At 42.4% G+C, this 5,603-nt stretch overlaps 1 pseudogene; it reads left to right on the forward strand.

Annotated features, from left to right (window-relative positions):
• The first annotated feature begins 429 nt into the window (after nt 1-429).
• LOC110741787 lies at nt 430-5,208 on the forward strand (annotated as a pseudogene).
• The last annotated feature ends 395 nt before the right edge of the window (nt 5,209-5,603 follow it).

A 5,603-nucleotide genomic window follows, 5' to 3' on the forward strand; every position in this document is an offset into this window, starting at 1 on the left:
ACCTCCGCCTCCCAGGTTCAAGCTATTCTCCTGCCTCAGCCTCCTGAGTAGCTGGGATTACAGGCACCTGCCACTATGCCTGGTTAATTTTTTTTTTTTTTTTTTTTGAGACAGAATCTTGTTCTGTTGCCCTGACTGGAGTGCAGTGGCACGATCTCTGCTCACTGCAAGCTCCGCCTCCCGGGTTCACGCCATTCTCCTGCCTCAGCCTCCCGAGTAGCTGGGACTACAGGCGCCCGCCACCACGCCCAGCTAATTTTTTGTATTTTTGTAGACATGGGGTTTCACCATGTTAGCCAGGATGGTCTCGATCCCCTGACCTTGTGATCCACCTGCCTCGGCCTCCCAAAGTTCTGGGATTACAGGAGTGAGCCACTGGTCCCGCCCTAATTTTTGTATTTTAAATAGAAACAGGGCTTCACCATATTGGTCAGGCTGGTCTTGAACCCCTGACCTCAGGTAATCCATCCACCCAGGCCTCCCAAAGTGTGGTGATTATAGGCGTGAGCCACTGCACCCAGCCAACATTTAAGTACTATATTCCATATAGGATGTCTATTAGTAAAAACATAATAAGATTTAACCCAAAAGACTAGCAAAAACAGTAAAAAGGACTCTCTTTATAAAAAGTGATTCAACGACCACTGTCATGCTGCATAAAACACTTGAGAAAATAATGTGTCTATAGATGATTCTGTTTGAAATAATAGATCATTCTAATTTGAATATGGTAGAACTCATTAAGGAAGTAAAACTGTTATTCCAAGACCTATCTGTTTAAAGCCCTGCTTTGTTACCTCCCAGGTGCCAAGTGTCTCTGCTCAAAATGACTTGCAGAAAACAAGTAATTTTCCAACTTTTGGCAATTTTTACACTGCTGTGTTGTATTATTTGAATTTGTATTTTAATGCATCCTTTCCTCAAAATATTTTATGTTAACCTTCACTCTTTCCAACAATGATTGGGTACATAGAAGCCACTAGCTGTCTCCAGTTCTCTATGGCAGTGGTGCCCAACTCATTTGGCACTAGGGACCGGCTTCATGGAAGAGAATATTTCCATGGACTGAGGCGGGGGAGATGGTTTCAAGATGAAACTGTTCCACCTCAGATCATCAGGCATTAATTAGTTAGATTCTAGTAAGGAGCACGCGACCTACATCCCTTGCCTGTGCAGTTCACAATAGGGTTTGCGATCCTATGAGAATCTAATGTCCCCACTGACCCGACAGGAGGCGGAGTTCAGGTGGTAACGCTGGCTCGTCCGCTGCTCACCTCCGGCTGTGCGGCCAGGTTCTTAACAGGCCATGGTACCCATTCCCGCCTGAGGGCTGGGGACCCTTACTCTGTGGAATCTGATGTGATATAAATAAATAAATACATACATAAAGCACCCGATGACGTATGGTACTACAAAGTTTTGTCGATCCAGCTTCGTGCATTCATGTTGTGAATTCATCTAATAACTGTGTTTTTCTATTCGCAGTGTGCACCTTATTTATATGTAAAGCTCAACTCAGGACCATCTTCTCCTGTGAGATCATCCCTCTGCTTCTAGTTTTCATAAACCACTTTCAGCTCTCGGTCCTATAGCTCCGGTAGATAGAACAACATAACAGTCTGCAGTTTATCGTATTTTTCTTGTAATATTATCTGTTCTTATTTCACCGAGTCATCAGAGCCTGATGTTTGGAAGTTCTTCTAGACTAACTCTCTTTGACTTCTTCCTGCTCCTCTTTTTTCTCTCCCTGGGCAATCATTCATTAAGTTCCTTGAAGATTCTACCCCATTCTACTCTGATGTGTACCTCCTTTGTTAGTTTTCTTCATTATTTCAATAGTGTCATTGCCCTCACTTACCAGCCTCATTTATCCTTTTTTCATGCCGCTAGCAATGTTAGATAGCTAGAACAAAAATCTGATCACATCTCTTCCCTGCTTGAAGTCTTTCATAGGTATTCCTATCCATTACCACAAACATCCAAATGAGTGTTACCATTGTTGCACTCATCTCTCACACAACCCATGCTATACTGAACTATCCTGTAGTTTTTCCACTTACATGACGTGGTTCAGTACCTCCACGAGAAATGAAAGGAGTATTTGAACACTAGAATTATAAGAGAGAATGTATCAAATATTTTACATTTTTATCTCATTTAACTTTGCTCAACTTTAAGGGGAAGGTATAATCATTCTCCCCATTTCAAAAGAACAAAATTGGGCGTTTGAGAGGCTACATAAGCTGCCCAATGTGGCAAGAAGAATAAACAGACAAAGCTAAAATAAAATTCACATATTTCTCCTCCACAGCTATGTCTTTATCCTCTATGCCTTTTTGATGTTCCATAGGCTATTCTTTCCGCCCAGAATTTCTTCTTCCTCATCTCTTTGCTGTCGAATAAACTACAGTTACTCTTTTTAACTCAGCTAAAATGTCATCTTCTTTTGTAAAGGTTTCCCAAGAATCTCTCCTTCCAGTTTAGCAGGTTAAAAACTTCAAACTAAAAATAACAAAACGAAACAAAACAAAAAGCTTCAAATTTTGAACTTTAAAATACCTGGTATCTACCTTTTCTGTAAGATGTATTATGTTATACTATAATTATCTATTTAGGCATATTTTCCTCACCAGATTTAGTGCATGACTCACTTCCCTGTATTGTTTTGTTTTCTACATAAACTTATCATAGTGTATGCATCCAGAAACAGTTTGTGGTTAATTGATCGACGACTGCTATATAATTTGACTTTAAAAATGCCCAAGAATCTAGAAGTGATATACATAAATGATCTTAGTTAAATGGAGCTTTCCCATTATACATAGCTTCAAGCAGTGAATTTCAACTGTGAAGTTAAAACTTCCTATTGGAGAAAACAGAATCTCAGAGTATTAGTGATATGTGCAGCTTGTGCAGTTTATTAGTATAATACAAGTTTGGGAAAATTTTCCTTTCCAAATATGAATTAGGGAATATAAAAGGTAAACACTTGTTTTGACACGTTTATGTGTAACATAGTTCTCAATATGTATGCACTATCTTCTAAATGTATTGAAAGTGGCCATGGCTGGACCTGGGTCGGCCCACTGCCACTGCCTCTGCCTCTGCTGCAGCTGGGCCCCAGTCAAATCCCTCTGGCCCGGCCTGACCTGGTCTGGCTCGCCCGGGCTCAGCAGCCATGGAGCTGCAGCTACTGATGGAAATTATATTACATAGAATATTTGGGTGGCATCTGCCTGAGAGGTCTCCAAGAATTACAGAAAACAAAAATACTAATGCATTTGAGAAAGCGGTAGTTTTGGGGGTAGGGGGAAGAAGCAACTGCTTTTCTGCAACTTGGCTGGATGCTGAGATGTCTGTGGACATGAATAGCCAGGCATCTGACAGCAATGAAGAGCACTATGACTCCAATTGTGAGGAAGTGGAAGAAGAAGAGGATGCGGACCCTGGGGACATAGAGGACTATCACCTGGGAGTAGCCACCAATGTGGAGCAGCAGAGGGCTGATGCCTTTGATCCCGAGGAGTACCAGTTCACTTACTTGACCTACAGGAAATCTGAGGGTGCCCTGAATGAGCACATGACCAGCTTAGACTCTGTCCTAAAGGTATCTCATTCAGTTGCTAAACTTATATTAATGTCAATTTCCACTGGCAAGTTTCAGAGAGATTGGACAGGTACAAGTCTAATTCTGCTCAACTGCTCATTGAGGCTTGAGTTCAGGCTAATCCATAAAACATGTTCCCACATCTCATCCCCCTCACCATTGTGCAGTGTGTATGCAGTTTGCACAAAAGAAAAACCTACTCTCCCTGGTCTGTCAGCACCAGTTTTGCTGCAGCTGCTGGGAGTAGCACTGCTCAGTTCTCGTCAAGGATGGTGTGGGTGTGGGAGTCTCTTGCGTGACTCAGGACTGTCCCACTCCATACACCAGAGGACTTTGTGTTTCCATTGCTTCCCAAGGAAGAATTGAGATAGAAATACAGGTTCTACCTCTTCAGGGGCTATGTGGAGAGTCATTACCAGCTCCAGCTGTGCCCTGGTGCAGACTGCCTCATGGTTATTCGGGTACAGGAGCCTAGAACTCACTGAATACAGTGCAATCGGTGCAATGAGGTCTTCTGTTTTAAGTGTCATCAAATATGTCATGCACCCACAGACTGTGTCACAATCCCAAAATGGCTCATGAAGTGTGCAGATGACTCTGAAACAGTCAACTACATAACTACATTACTGCTCACATTAAAGACTGTCCCAAATGCAACATCTGCATTGAGAAGAATGGAGGCTGCAATCACATGCAATGCTCCAAATGTATACACCACTTCTGCTGGATGAATCTGGAAGACTGGAAGGCTCATGGCAGTGAATAATATGAGTGCAGTACTTACAAGGAGAATTCTGACATTGTGAACCAGTGCCAACAAGCCCAGGAGAGGGAAGCCCTCAAGAAGTACTTATTCTACTTGGAGAGGTGGGAAAACCACAACAAAAGCTTGCAGCTAGAGGCACAGACATACCAGCGGATTCATGAGAAGATTCACAAGAGGGTCATGTACAATCTGGGGACATGGATTGACTGGCAGTACCTACAGAATGCTGCCAAGCTCTTGGCCAAGTGTCAGTACATCCTGCAATACACCAATCCACATGCATATTACATGGAGTCTGGACCCAGGAAGAAGCTGTTTGAATACCAGCAGGCTCAGCTAGAGGCTGAGATGGAAAGCCTCTCATGGAAAGTGAAGCATGCAGACAGCTGTGACAGAGGGGACTTGGACAAGCAGATGCATATAGCCGAGCAGGTGGGGAGAACCCTGCTGAAGGATTTCCATGACACCTAAGTTGGGATGTGGATGTGCGGCGGTGAGGAAGATAAGGCTGCAAGGTCTCCTGGCCGCCATACTGCATGCTGCAGGCTCTGCCTTTCATGACCCCTGGCAACAGTCAGGGCCCCACTCCTGAGAGACACTGGCAACACCTCTTAGTTAATTTCTGTTTTCTTCTCTTTTCACTTTATGTTTCTACCAGGGTAGAGGCCATGTTGAACTGGCCTCTTTTCAGGACTTTTACTTCCCCCTGGATGGTTGTTGAGAGGGTGGGAAAGTGTTTTTTGGATGGCTATTAATAATATTAGATCATTACAACTTATGTAACTTTCAAAGTTTGTATAATTATACAAAAAAAGACAAACTATAGGATACCACAGAGCCCTTTTTGAAAATAAATTTGCGTTGGAGTGTAAAAAAAAAGAAAAAAAAAAAGAAAAAGAAAGTGGCCATGGCTATAAAAGAGTAAGAAATAGCAATATAAAGCTCAAGTACACTTGCCAAGGTATTAAGGTCCCATAAAACAGGACTAGTTAAAAAATTACCAACCATTTCACAGAATCATGCCACCAAAAGTATAAGGAATCTGGTCCTAATGAATCAAATTAATTGATTCCCTATTTAATGAATGGTGTTGGGAAAGCTCGCTAGCCATATGCAGAAAACTGAAACTGGACCCCTTTCTTACACCTTATACAAAAATCAACTCCAGATGGATCAAAGACTTAAATCAACATAAGCCTAGGACCATAAAAATCAAGAAGAAAGCTTGGC

This window comes from Papio anubis, chromosome 19 (genome assembly GCF_008728515.1).
Source record: "Papio anubis isolate 15944 chromosome 19, Panubis1.0, whole genome shotgun sequence".
In the NCBI taxonomy this organism is placed as follows: domain Eukaryota; kingdom Metazoa; phylum Chordata; class Mammalia; order Primates; family Cercopithecidae; genus Papio; species Papio anubis.